Source organism: Periplaneta americana, chromosome 7 (assembly GCF_040183065.1).
Source record: "Periplaneta americana isolate PAMFEO1 chromosome 7, P.americana_PAMFEO1_priV1, whole genome shotgun sequence".
Lineage (NCBI taxonomy): Eukaryota > Metazoa > Arthropoda > Insecta > Blattodea > Blattidae > Periplaneta > Periplaneta americana.
Genome location: NC_091123.1, coordinates 167,946,288 through 167,961,247, shown reverse-complemented (window position 1 = coordinate 167,961,247; position 14,960 = coordinate 167,946,288).

Here is a 14,960-nt window from a genome sequence, read left to right as displayed (position 1 = left end):
ATACAAGAGTGGGTCCTTCCTTTGCAGTAGAAAAGGTGACTTCATAGAAAAGATTACTCTTTTCCAATCACGATCACCATTTCCCACTGCAAAGACTAAATACTCCTCTATTTGCTCTTCCTTAGGAACTTCCCTAGGAATGGCACGTCGAGATCTCAAATTGGCGGCCCTTAAACGATTTCTCACGGTCTGGTTGTGGGCAGGGAAATTAACAACTGCCTTCAAAATAGCAGCGGTATACAGGGATTCCTTTCAAGCTCTGCCACTAATCTGGCATCCTGTTGTGTTGAAATTTTCGTTCTACCACTCCCAGCTTTCCGGCCAAAAATTGCCGAGCGTTGATAATTTTGCACCCATCTCCGGGCTGTCCTTTCTGAAACGTTGAAACGCCTACCTGCCTCAGATGCCGAAAAACCAAGATGAACCACAGCACGTATTATACTTTCATTTGTTCCTGCACCTCTTTGTGGAGTCATGTCAGTCAGTCACAGGCAGAAATGGCGTAATGGTTTCCTCAGAGAATTAGCGTCTACCTAGGTCTTAAAATAACAGCAAAACATTCATTATACTAAAAATATATATTCTTCAATTAGGAAATAATAATATAAATACTTGTTAGAGTCTTATTAATAACTGTATCATTTTCAAACATGAAGTCAACAGAGTTAAGAATATAATTATCTTATCTCTACCTCAGTGTCATAATTTGTTTTCGAAAAATCTGTATTGAACTCAATGCACGCAATACATCCTTAATCATTGCTGCTGTTAACACTGCTGCTGTTGCAGTTGGTATTACAACTATAAATATTATTGCCACAAACGTAATCTTTTTATATCATTATTAAATATTCAGAATATAATTGAAATGAATGTTAAGTTGCAGTGGCGTATACTGGTTTAAGGGTCTGTGCTACCACTGACCCTATTATTACGCAAAATATATTTTAAAATCCCTATAATAAAATAACACCTATTTATATGTGAATTCCAGACGTCTTGATTGGGACGAAAATACTTTGATGACTTCGTCATTGAAATTACAGTTGGGCCGCTTGCGAAGTTTCTGTAGAAATGACTTTTCAATGGACATCAGTGCCAAGCCGGATAAATGTTCTTGTGTATGAGTTGATCTACAGTAGGATTTTATTCTCTTCAACGCAGAAAATGTTCTTTCTACCGTTGCTGACGTAGCTGGTATTGTCACAATTAAAGTTTCCAATTTAAGGACTTCAGGAATAACTTGGTTCAGCTGGTTTTCATATATGGCAGATAATATTTCATGGATAGGTTTGTTCGATAAATCAAAGATTTCTGCTGAATATATTACACTTAATTCATTTTTCAAACGCGCTTGATCAAAGTGACTGTTATAGGACTGAAATAATTTGTGTAGTGCCTCATTTGGGAAGTTTTCTCTATAAGCAGAAAATTTTTGAGAATTTAGAAGATGTGTGAACTGAAGCTTTCCACAATCAGAAAATCTGTCAGTAATTTCCATGGGCATACGATCTAGTATGCTGTAGTACAGCTGCCTGTATTTCAGTTCATCGTCTCCTTTTCTTCGCTTTAATGGTGGTTCCATTGTATTGGCTGAAGAATTTTCATTTTCCATATTACTCCATATGGACGGAAACCCACTACGTCTGAACTCGGATATAGTATTTTTTAACTTTGATACTTCTTGCAAGCAGTATGCTATGTCTAGACTTTTTGTCTGAAGAATATTGTAGAGCACATCTGTATGTGCGAACACACTAGCATAGACTTCAAGAAGAAATATATTCTGAAACTGTGTGAAAAAATACAAATATCCTTGAGCCTGCACAATTACATCATCATCCCAGTTTTCTTCAGAGTCATTACAAATGATATTTTCAAAAAAGCAGTCAGTTGTTCTCTGTATTCCTTCACTGTATTTTCAAGCCGAGATGTAAAATCCCATCTAGTTGGTGCTACTTTTGGGAGTTTCTTGTTCATAAATTCCTTGAGTTTTTCTGATCTTTTAGGAGATGATGAGAAAAATGTAGCTAAACCCGACAGTGTTTTGAAAAAATGCGGCATTCTGGAATGGATGAAGTAGTTTGTTGCAAAACTAAATTGAGAACATGGCTGTAACAATGGACAAATAGTGCTTGAGGATACTTGTCTAGAACTTGTTTTTAAGCCATTAATATTTCCCGCCATAAATGAAGCACCATCTTATGTCTGTGCAATTAAGTTATTGCCGACATTGTATTCTGCTATAACCCCCTTCCACATGCTGAAACAAAGCAGCAGCAATTTTGTCCGAACTGACATTTGTGAATCCTATAAACCGATCTTGAACATTGGCAGTACTGTCGACGTATCTTAAAACAGTGGACAATTGACTCTGATTAGAGCAGTCACTTGTTTCATCAACAACAATGGCCACAAAAGGTGTTTCTTCTATTTCAGATTTTATGTTCTTTATCATAACTCCACTTATAGCAAATATTAAGTCATTCTGAATTGCAGGAGAAGTACCACGAAATACTGTTGAACTCTCAAGATGATTGGCCAGTAAATGGTCAAATTCACTTAAGGAACTTAAATATTGAATATAATTTCCTCTATTGTCTGATTCCACACTCTCATTATGACCCCGAAAAGCCAATTCTTGTTTTCCTAGAAAGCAGACTGCGTTAATAAGATGCAGTAAAATCTCCCGATTTTTTTTCACAAGATCATTGTGTTGATTGATGTGTAGAGCGTTTTGCTTATCTAGCTGTAAATCAATTCTTGTCTTCCCAAAGTTTGCAAAGTTCGTGCTACTACAAATATGAGCTTTTGATTTGTCGTGTTTTAGGACTGCCGTTCGAAGGGAGTTCATATTAGGAAACCCCTCTTTTGACCACACATTAGTTTCGCGGGCTAAATAACAAACATGGCCAGGAAAATAGTTTAGACAGTTTAGAACTACCACACAACCAATTCCACTTACCATATGATGTTGAAGTGAAATGGCGTGTGTATTCACGCTGTTTTTCTTTTACGTCCATGGACAAATTTAACTCAGGAGTTGGTCTTTCCATTTTCACAAATACAACTTTCTCGTTGTATGTACGACGGTTAAAAGGCACTTTTAATAAACCTTCTATTACACAGTCATTTTCAACACAAACCTCTCAGAAACTTGTTCAGCCATATTTTTCACAATATCACTTAATTGGGAAATTAAAAACTTAATAATGAACAATTAATATAACTCTTAGACACTCGAACAAATCACAAATTTAAAATACTGCACTGCAAGAACGCAATCACATTGATGAGCTAGCGTATTGTTGCTTCGTGCCTGCGAAGAAATCGATCATGAGAGCGGCAACTCACCCGGCCTACACTGCACAATGGAAACAGAAGGGAGAAGGGGATGGGCAGTTGTGCGACAGAACAGCGTTAGCGGAACGGTCACAGGCTACCCCTAGTAGCAGCGGTTTCTCCAGCGATGCCGCCTTGACAACTTGTTTCTTTTCGAGAGCAGAGAGCGCATATAAATCTAACGATTATCTTAATTTTAATTATTGTGGTAAAACTAATAATACAAAATTATTACATTATGTTATATTATAAACTTTTTCTTTTGTAATTTCCTTGGGCTACTGCCGGTAGCCCCGGTAGTCCGCAAAATACGCCCCTGTTAAGTTGTAGTGTTTCTGACAATGCGCTGAATTACGTTAATACCAGGTAAATGACATAGCTCAGTCGGAAGAACGTAGGAACGTCGGATGTCGCGAAATTCGGAATTGAAATGTTAATGTATCAGGCTCGTGACACCTTTCCAATTTGTTATGTTACAGGATAGTGTAATGTAATAATAATATAACAGTATAAGAAGAAAAAACTAACACTCGTATTAGGCAGCTGTATTGTTCTAAACCTAACATTAAATTTATATTACTTATATAGCTAACGAATGATAACAGAATACAAATGATAATTCGAATATTATTTATATTGCTAACGAACGATAATAGAATACAAATGATAATTTGAATATTATTCACGTCGCTAAAGAACGATAACAATATAACAAATTATAACTTGAATATTATATATATCGCTAAAGCAACGAAAAAATATAAATAACTTGAATATTATTCATATCGATAAAGAACGATAACAGAATATACGAGGGGGATCCAGGAAATAACGACCGTTTTGTTGTAATAATTAAAAAAATATATTTATTTGAAAAAACAAAGTCTGTTACATAACTGAAGCTTCCTTTACTCTTCTACATAATCACCACCTACATTTAAACATTTGTCGTATCTGTTCACTAGCTTTAGAAATCCTGTGTTATACTCCTCTGCCGCCAGTTCATTAAGCCAAGTGTTCACTGTCTTCTTCAACTCATCACTTCCAAAACGCGTACCACCCAGAAAGTCTTGCAGCCTAGTGAAAAGGTGAAAATCGCTAGGAGCAAGGTCTGACCTATAGGGCGGATGATCAAAGATTTCCCAACCGAATTGATCCAGCAATTCTCGAGTTGAAGCAGCAGTGTGCGGGCGGGCGTTGTGAAGAAGCACAACTCCTCTCAAAAGCATTCCTTGGCTCTTGTTTTGGATGGCTTGCCGTAGTTTTCGTAAAGTCTCACAATAACGATTTACATTGATCGTAGTGCCTTTTGGCATGAAATGCAGCAAAAGAACACCTTTGCGATCCCAAAAGACAGTAGCCATGACTTTTTGTGTTGAGAGAGTCTGTTTGAATATTCTCGGTTTATTGGGTGATGAGGGATGATGCCACTGACGTGATTGGCGCTTGGTCTCTGGGGTGTTGTGAGACGCTCAGGTCTCATCACCAGTCACAATTTGATCAAGAAAGGCGTCTCCATCTGTGTGATATCGCATCAAGAATGTGAATGCTGAGGCCATTCTCTGAGTTTTGTGTTGGTCACTCAGTTGCCGTGGAACCCATCGTGCACAGATTTTGTGGTAGCCAAGATGTTGCGACACAATTTCACCAAGCAAAGAACGAGAAATGTCAGGAAAGGCAATATGCAATTCGTCGAGTGATGTGCGCCTGTCTTGCAAGATTCTGTCATTGACTTTAGTCCTCAGGTCTTCTGTGATGAGTGATGGGCATCCGGGTCGAGTTTCATCGTGGACATTTGTTCGCCCATAGTTGAACATATCGCACATTTCTTTCATTCATTACAGTATCACCATGCACTTCTTTCAATTGCCGGTAAATTTGTGCAGGTTTCAAATGTCGGGCATTCAAAAATCGAATCACACTCTTCACCTCACAGTCGGCGGATTATCAACCACGTCGTTCATTTTGAAGTAACACAAAATGCACAATGGCGACTTGTTGCAACCAGGACTCACAACATTATGAGAACACATGTTAAGGAAGCCAGTTGACCTTCAAACAAGGAAGGGGAGTCAGCTGCGCGGCGGGTATGCGCAAACGGTCGTTATTTCCTGGATCCCCCTCGAAAATGATAATTTGAATAATGTATTTATACCTATCGCTAAAGAACAACTAAAAATAAAATGAAAACTTGAACAAGGCCGGAACTCACAACCTTCAAATCATTAAGCGAACACTCTACCGCTGGTCTACAAGACGCAGATATGGAATGATTTCATAGTTCTAGAACTGCTTCTAAAAGCACATGCATCGTGTAACATCGCTGTGACCCGAATTGGACTTAGAAAATATTCGCTCTTCACGAGTGTGGCCACTTCTTTTTTTTTTTTTTTTTTTTTGACAACTGTACATATATTGTTTTTTTTTTTTTGCGAAAGATAAAGATTTAAGATATACTGTAAGTGGACAAGAAGCATCCACTGTGAACATTTTACCCCACCAAACAAGTTCGTTGTTATTTCGTTATCAGAGAAGATAGCCTAAATTTCCATATTCATTTCCATATTCATTTGAGGGGCTTAGAACAAAAAGCAGGTAAGTGACATTATTAAAAAAATGAGGTAAGTGCGTGTTGTGATAGCCCAAAAGGATGTTTCTTTGGGAAAAAATCAGGGAAGTGATCACACTGTGCAATGCTGCTATATGTGCATCACTTCACCAAGCTAGTATATAATTTCCTCAAAACTATGTTTCTGTCACTTATCTGCTTTTTGTTCTAAGCCCCACATTTATAAGTTTTCCTAGGAAAGTTGGAACTTTAACAAGGAGTATGGGTTATTAGCAGACATCGGATTCTAGGGCAAATGCCTATTTAGTTTCTTTAGGAGAAAAGTAAAAATAATTATTAATATTTGTGTTTCATGGAAATTGAAAGGTATTCAAAGAGTTTTATAGTGCCCTAAAATGCCCTAAAACGGTTATTATAGCCTAATTTGTTAATATTCGCCTAAAAATGCCTAACTCACTGTAAAGTTTCGCATTTTACTCTTACTTTTTATAATTTATACATGCATTCACTGCGAAATTTAAGGCATGAAACCATTGATAAAGGAAACAAAATGTTTTGAATCTCACGGCACTCGCAATAGATTTCACCGAATTTAACATGTTTGGAAGCATAAATGCCGACAAAGAACCAACCTTAGTTTCGAAGCAGGCAACAATCACAACATGTGCTGCTACCGATTCAGAGATATACTATACTATAAAAATGACTGTTTTCGGTCTGAAACCGATTAGCTGTACTGCCCTTCAGAGTGTCATAAAATCACAATTTTTGGAGAAAGAGTGTTTTTGAAATATTTATGAAAAGTCGTAAAACTGCGAATTAGTAGGGTAAACCGTTACAAAATATTTAAAAGAATGGCCCTCCTAGTGTTAACACTACCAGGATATGCAACAATAAGTGGAACTTTGTATTTTTGTCCAATTGAATCTCAATAACAACGGTTCATTTGAATGCTCGTTAACAGTTGCTCTTTCCCTCACCTTATTTGTGTTGAGAAGTTTTGAGCGGTAGGACGTTTTCCAGTGAAGTTTAACGCGATAATGCCGAAAAACATAAGTGCAAAATCTACATTGATCCGGCAATGGCTAACAGAATATTCAGAATTCACTTATGATGGAAAAATAATATTCTGCAAGATTTGTAGCAAACAGGTATGTAACAATAGTTGAAATATATAAATTCTATTAATTTTAATGAGTAGGCCTATAATATTTATACATTGACTGAGCTATCCTGAGGTATAATTCTTTTTAAGACCACTACACTTTAACATTTTAAATTCTGATAGTTAAAGTATTTGCAGGTCATTAAAATTTTGATTGTTCGAACCCACTAACTTTGCGATAGAAATACGGCAATACAACAATTAGGATTTTATATTAATTCAGTTTACTTTACATTTTTAGATTTCGCAAGAAAAGAAGTGCCACCTAAAGCAGCATGTGCAAGGAGCGGCTCATAAGGCTAAAGCTCAGCAGAAAAATCAACTGCAACAAACTTTACTAACACAGCCTACATCATCCAATCTCAGCAGCAATTTCTATGCTGATTTAACCAGAGCGTTTGTTGCTGCTAACATTCCCTGGAATGCAATTGAAAGTCCGGTTTTAAGACAGTTTTTACAAAAATACTGCAAACAAAATATCCCATCTGAGTCGACCCTAAGAAAAAATTACTTAGACAGAATATACAATGAAACTTTAGCTTCCATTCGGGAGGATATAGGTGATTCTTACATATGGGTCTCTGTGGATGAAACCTCAGATCCTATGAATAGGTATATAGCAAATATGGTAGTAGGAAAACTTAGTCCTGATGGACCTTCGATTCCACACCTCGTATGTGTTAAGGAACTTTCGAAAGTGAATAGCCAAGCCATTGCTTATTTTGTAAATAAAGGCCTATAGTCTTTATACTCAGGTAATATAGACAATTCTAAAGTTCTGTTGTTTTGTACTGATGCTGCCTCATACATGGTTGCTGCAGCTCCACTTCTTAAAACATTTTATCCTAACCTCACACATGTAACCTGTCTAGCACATGGCCTTCACAGGGTTTCTGAAACAATCCGGAATGAATTTCCTCTTGCCAATTCGTTTATTTCTAACACAAAAAAATGTTTTTGTAAAGCCCCATCCAGGATTTCAATATTCAGAGAGAACTTTCCAGATATCCCACTCCCACCTCAGCCGGTTGTTACACGATGGGGAACCTGGATTCAGTCAGTGGTGTATTATTCTAAGTATTTTAAAGAAGTGGTCACAGTTATTGATAAATTACCTGAAACTGATAGTGCGGCGTGTGTGAAAGCAGTGAAAGATTGTCTGAATGACTCACGAGTGAAAAACGATATTGCCTACATAACATCAAACTTTTCTTTCATACCTGCAAGCATTGAACAATTAAACGTGAAAAACAATCTCTTTGTAGCCAAATAGCAATAGTAAAGGAAGCTCAAGTGAACATACATTCTGCTTTGGTCGAAACTGGGAAAAAAGTTAAAAATAAGTGGGACAACGTATTAAATAAGAATGTAGGATTTTCATTGTTGGAAAAAGTATCAAGAGTGATATCGGGGGAAAGTGTAAATGTTCCAGTAAGTATAGATGTTTCTATTGTACCTAATATAAAATTTGCGCCTCTCACATCAGTTTCGTTGAAAGAAGTTTTTCTGCTTTCAAAATGATTCTCAGTGATAAAAGGCAAAGGTTAACTGTGGAGAATTTAGAAAAAAATTCTGGTGGTGTACTGTGCAGATAATTATAATAAAGTCTGAGCATGGAACTGAATTTCAATAACTTAAAATGAGTAATCTTGATATCAATAATCATTATTTCATTAGTTTCAATATATTAAATTTGTGCAGCTCTGTTTATAAATATAATATAGTATTCTTTTTTAATGTTTAAACATACTTTTTTGTGCGTATTTTAGTGTATAACTAAAAATTTCAGTGAAAGAAATAAGTATGATACCTTGATGTGCCTAGAATGCCTATTTTCATTAAAATAGAGCCTAATTTTACAAATTTTGTGCTTATTTTAGGCGCCTAAAACTGCAATTTTTAGTGCCTAAAAATCCGATGTCTAGTTATTAGCAATGAAGTGCAGCAAGGTATTGGCCAACATATTCATTAATAAATAGTGTAAGGTCCAAAATGAAAAGCAGGCACTGAACGATAAGAATGAAACCCATTGCAAGTGTTCCAAGTTAAAAAAAGTAAGCATGCAGTGCTCTCCAAGCTGTAAAATCCTAATCGTTTCTAGTTTTGGAGCCTATCTAATATATTATTAATGTATTAGTAGATTCTACATAAGCATCAGTGATACAGGGAGATGTTATCGTGAATATTGCTATTTGAATGTAAATAAGCATCAGTGGATACAGTGAGAAACACCAGTGAATAGTGCTATTTTATTCGAAATAAAGATCAGTGGATACAGTGAGAAACTATAGTGATTAATGCTATTTGATTGCAAATAAGCATCAGTATAGAGTGAGAAGATATTGTGAATAGTGCCTTTTCATTCTAAATAAGCATCAGTGGATACAGTGAGAAACCATAGTGAATAGTGCTATTATATTCGAAATAAAGATCAGTGGATACAGTGATAAAGTATAGTGAATAGTGGTATTTTATTCGAAATAAAGATCAGTGGATACAGTCATAAACTATAGTGAATAGTGGTTTTTTATTCGAAATAAAGATCAGTGGATACGGTGATAAACTATAGTGAATAGTGGTATTTTATTCGAAATAAAGATCAGTGGATACAGTGATAAACTATAGTGAATAGTGGTATATTTATTCTAAATAAGCATCAGCGGATACAGAGAGAAACTAGTGAATAGTGGTATTTTATTCGAAATAAACATGAGTGGATACAGTGAGAAACTATAGTGAGTAATGGTATTTTATTCGAAATAAAGATCAGTGGATACAGTGATAAAGTATAGTGAATTGTGGTATTTTATTCGAAATAAAGATCAGTGGATACAGTGATAAACTGTAGTGAATAGTGGTATTTTATTCGAAATAAAGATCAGTGGATACAGTGATAAACTATAGTGAATAGTGGTAATTTAATCGAAATAAAGATCAGTGGATACAGTGATAAAGTATAGTGAATAGTGGTATTTTATTCGAAATAAAGATCAGTGGATACAGTGATAAACTATAGGGAATAGTGGTATTTTATTCGAAATAAAGATCAGTGGATACAGTGATAAGCTGTAGTGAATAGTATTTTATTCGAAATAAAGATCAGTAGATACAGTGATAAAGTATAGTGAAGAGTGGTATTTTATTTGAAATAAAGATCAGTGGATACAGTGATAAACTATAGTGAATAGTGGTATTTTTATTCTAAATAAGCATCAGTGGATACAGAGAGAAACTATAGTGAATAGTGGTATTTTATTCGAAATAAAGATCAGTGGATACAGTGATAAAGTATAGTGAATAGTGGTATTTTATTCGAAATAAAGATCAGTGGATACAGTGATAAACTATAGTGAATAGTGGTATTTTTATTCTAAATAAGCATCAGTGGATACAGAGAGAAACTATAGTGAATAGTGGTATTTTATTTTAAATAAACAGTTGTAGATAGTGAGCAGGCTGTATTTTAACCAACTGAATTCGTGAATTCTTTGAAACCACATAATTTAATAGCCTACTTAATTTTGAATCACCAATAGTACCGGAACTATTGCAAAATATTTCCATGCCAAAATTATGCAATGGAACAGGAATTGGAGCGTGAAAAAAAAAAAGTAATACAAGTGACTATACTAACTGGTAAAACAAAAGGAGAAGATGTTTTTACTTCACATATTCCTATGATACCTACTAACTTGCCTTTCGAATTTAAGCAACTGCAATTTAATTTCAGTGGGACTAGCATTTGTAATGGCCGTATTAAAATAAAGCTTAGGGACAGTTGCTCAACTCCGTGTTTTTCACATTGCCAACTATGCAGCTTGCTCTCGAGTGGGCACACCTATATATAAATTATATATACATATATTTATGCAAAGGAGGGGAAAACAAAGCATTTTACACATACCAAAAAGCAACTCTGTGATATTTTTGTAATGTTACTAATGGTAGTATGTGAAAGTACGTAAGCCCAGTGGAAATAAAATTGTATTAACTCTAAAGTATAGGTCTCCCTAAATATTGTTTTACCCGAAAATGTGTTAATATAATTAATATGGTCTTAATTTTTGAGATACAATTTGTCAAGTCATATTTAAAAAAGCTTATTGTGATATAAACTGGCGTACAGGGGTAAAGGGGTAAAAAAATTCGAATATAAATTAAATTACATAATGTACAGTTACCCTTAAAAGGAATGAGACGATTCTTGGTCGTTGGAAGTTAAAGTTCTACAGCGCGGTACACTCGATATCGACGTAACGATACATACTATGACAAATAGTACAAGAATTGTTATAAGGACGACAAGAAGGACAAGGACCAGAATAAGGATCACGAAGAAGACTGCCATTTAAGGCCATGATTTGACAACATAGCCCGAGTCGCAAAATATCATTGCTTCACTGTACTGAATGGGAAATGCCTGCTAAGGGATCTACATTCTGGACTGCAGCTGTCACTGTCCTGTCTCGGTAGCTCATATAGTAGCGTGTCTGTTCCACTGTATAACCGAAACGTGTCGTGTTCGATCCCGGGTAAAACTTTATTTAATAGAGGTGTAATTAATTTGTTCAGAGAATCTCGACTGTCTAATATGTCGAAAAATATGGAATAATATATGCCCAATTTCTGGATCTTACAAGTGGGCTGAACCTCGAGAAAAAAATAAATCCTACTTGGAAGTTAAAAGAATTCTTCCTCAAACAGAAATCATAAAAAACAAAAAGAGACCTGTTAACAAAATCTTGTCCACATGCTATCAGCTTCTATCACATATCTAAGACGATCTGGCATGGATGTCACGAGATTGTGGAATAAGTTCTGATCCCTGGCGAGAACTTCCCAGGTGTCAAGAACTAGATCCTACAATTCGTCGAAATATTAATTTGAAAACTAAGAAAGGATCATAAATGCTGTATGTAGTGATTATTTACATTTATGTCCACAAAATGAATCTTGGAAAAAAAATATGATACAGGTACTACTGATATTAAGAGTAAATGTATTGAATTTTCAAGTTAATTTCATAATCACTTCAGTGGATGTTCTCCACTCAATGTTGTGAAAAAATTGAAAAGTAAAAACATGTAGATAACGCAGGGACAAAAAATCTTGTGTAGTAAAAAGAAGAATCTATATGTAATGAGTTGCAATGTAAAGATCCTAATGTTCTTAAATACTGCAAGAAGTACAGTGTAATTAATCAAAAAATAGCGAAAGAGGGAAATGGAATATGTTTGAATAGAAAAGTACAAAATTCAGATAATGCAATTAAACGTATTGGGAAAATTAAAAAATTTAAACTTGCAGATATCCTAAGAAAGAAATTATTTTTGCATTAAAACCAATGATTATAAAGTAGAGGATCCCAAATCTATTGCAAATTTTTAACGTATTATAGTATATAATTAGTATCAATGTATGTAATTAATTAGTCAACAAATGACATAGCATAATGACTCTTAACATTTGCAAAAGTTTTATATATAAATACATTTTTTTAAATTTCATTTTAATTGTTTATAATATAATTGCATTTACATTGTATATGTGAGTGTATAAATGCACTCATTCGATTAAAGTTTATAATATAGTAACTTGTAATTTTGTTTTGTATTGTGTCGTGTCACTTCTGGTTTGGGTCATGTTTAGGGGTTGGGTTGGGTTCGGCTGGGCTGGGCTAGGCTAGGTTTAGGCTAGGCTAGGTTTATGGTGGGTTGGGTTGGGTTGGGTTGGGTTGGGTTGGGTTGGGTTGGGTTGGGTGGGTTGGGTTGGGTTGGGTTGGGTTGGGTTGGGTTGGGTTGGGTTGGGTTGGTTAGGTTAGGTTAGGTTAGGTTAGGTTAGGTTAGGTTAGGTTAGGTTAGGTTAGGTTAGGTTAGGTTAGGTTAGGTTAGGTAGGTTAGGTTAGGTTAGGTTAGGTTAGGTTAGGTTAGGTTAGGTTAGGTTAGGTTAGGTTAGGTTAGGTTAGGTAGGTTAGGTTAGGTTAGGTTAGGTTAGGTTAGGTTAGGTTAGGTTAGGTTAGGTTAGGTTAGGTTAGGTTAGGTTAGGTTAGGTTAGGTTAGGTTAGGTTAGGTTAGGTTAGGTTAGGTTAGGTTAGGTTAGGTTAGGTTAGGTTAGGTTAGGTTAGGTTAGGTTAGGTTAGGTTAGGTTAGGTTAGGTTAGGTTAGGTTAGGTTAGGTTAGGTTAGGTTAGGTTAGGTTAGGTTAGGTTAGGTTAGGTTAGGTTAGGTTAGGTTAGGTTAGGTTAGGTTAGGTTAGGTTAGGTTAGGTTAGGTTAGGTTAGGTTAGGTTAGGTTAGGTTAGGTTAGGTTAGGTTAGGTTAGGTTAGGTTAGGTTAGGTTAGGTTAGGTTAGGTTAGGTTAGGTTAGGTTAGGTTAGGTTAGTTAGGTTAGGTTAGGTTAGGTTAGGTTAGGTTAGGTTAGGTTAGGTTAGGTTAGGTTAGGTTAGGTTAGGTTAGGTTAGGTTAGGTTAGGTTAGGTTAGGTTAGGTTAGGTTAGGTTAGGTTAGGTTAGGTTAGGTTAGGTTAGGTTAGGTTAGGTTAGGTTAGGTTAGGTTAGGTTAGGTTAGGTTAGGTTAGGTTAGGTTAGGTTAGGTTAGGTTAGGTTAGGTTAGGTTAGGTTAGGTTAGGTTAGGTTAGGTTAGGTTAGGTTAGGTTAGGTTAGGTTAGGTTAGGTTAGGTTAGGTTAGGTTAGGTTAGGTTAGGTTAGGTTAGGTTAGGTTAGGTTAGGTTAGGTTAGGTTAGGTTAGGTTAGGTTAGGTTAGGTTAGGTTAGGTTAGGTTAGGTTAGGTTAGGTTAGGTTAGGTTAGGTTAGGTTAGGTTAGGTTAGGTTAGGTTAGGTTAGGTTAGGTTAGGTTAGGTTAGGTTAGGTTAGGTTAGGTTAGGTTAGGTTAGGTTAGGTTAGGTTAGGTTAGGTTAGGTTAGGTTAGGTTAGGTTAGGTTAGGTTAGGTTAGGTTAGGTTAGGTTAGGTTAGGTTAGGTTAGGTTAGGTTAGGTTAGGTTAGGTTAGGTTAGGTTAGGTTAGGTTAGGTTAGGTTAGGTTAGGTTAGGTTAGGTTAGGTTAGGTTAGGTTAGGTTAGGTTAGGTTAGGTTAGGTTAGGTTAGGTTAGGTTAGGTTAGGTTAGGTTAGGTTAGGTTAGGTTAGGTTAGGTTAGGTTAGGTTAGGTTAGGTTAGGTTAGGTTAGGTTAGGTTAGGTTAGGTTAGGTTAGGTTAGGTTAGGTTAGGTTAGGTTAGGTTAGGTTAGGTTAGGTTAGGTTAGGTTAGGTTAGGTTAGGTTAGGTTAGGTTAGGTTAGGTTAGGTTAGGTTAGGTTAGGTTAGGTTAGGTTAGGTTAGGTTAGGTTAGGTTAGGTTAGGTTAGGTTAGGTTAGGTTAGGTTAGGTTAGGTTAGGTTAGGTTAGGTTAGGTTAGGTTAGGTTAGGTTAGGTTAGGTTAGGTTAGGTTAGGTTAGGTTAGGTTAGGTTAGGTTAGGTTAGGTTAGGTTAGGTTAGGTTAGGTTAGGTTAGGTTAGGTTAGGTTAGGTTAGGTTAGGTTAGGTTAGGTTAGGTTAGGTTAGGTTAGGTTAGGTTAGGTTAGGTTAGGTTAGGTTAGGTTAGGTTAGGTTAGGTTAGGTTAGGTTAGGTTAGGTTAGGTTAGGTTAGGTTAGGTTAGGTTAGGTTAGGTTAGGTTAGGTTAGGTTAGGTTAGGTTAGGTTAGGTTAGGTTAGGTTAGGTTAGGTTAGGTTAGGTTAGGTTAGGTTAGGTTAGGTTAGGTTAGGTTAGGTTAGGTTAGGTTAGGTTAGGTTAGGTTAGGTTAGGTTAGGTTAGGTTAGGTTAGGTTAGGTTAGGTTAGGTTAGGTTAGGTTAGGTTAGGTTAGGTTAGGTTAGGTTAGGTTAGGTTAGGTTAGGTTAGG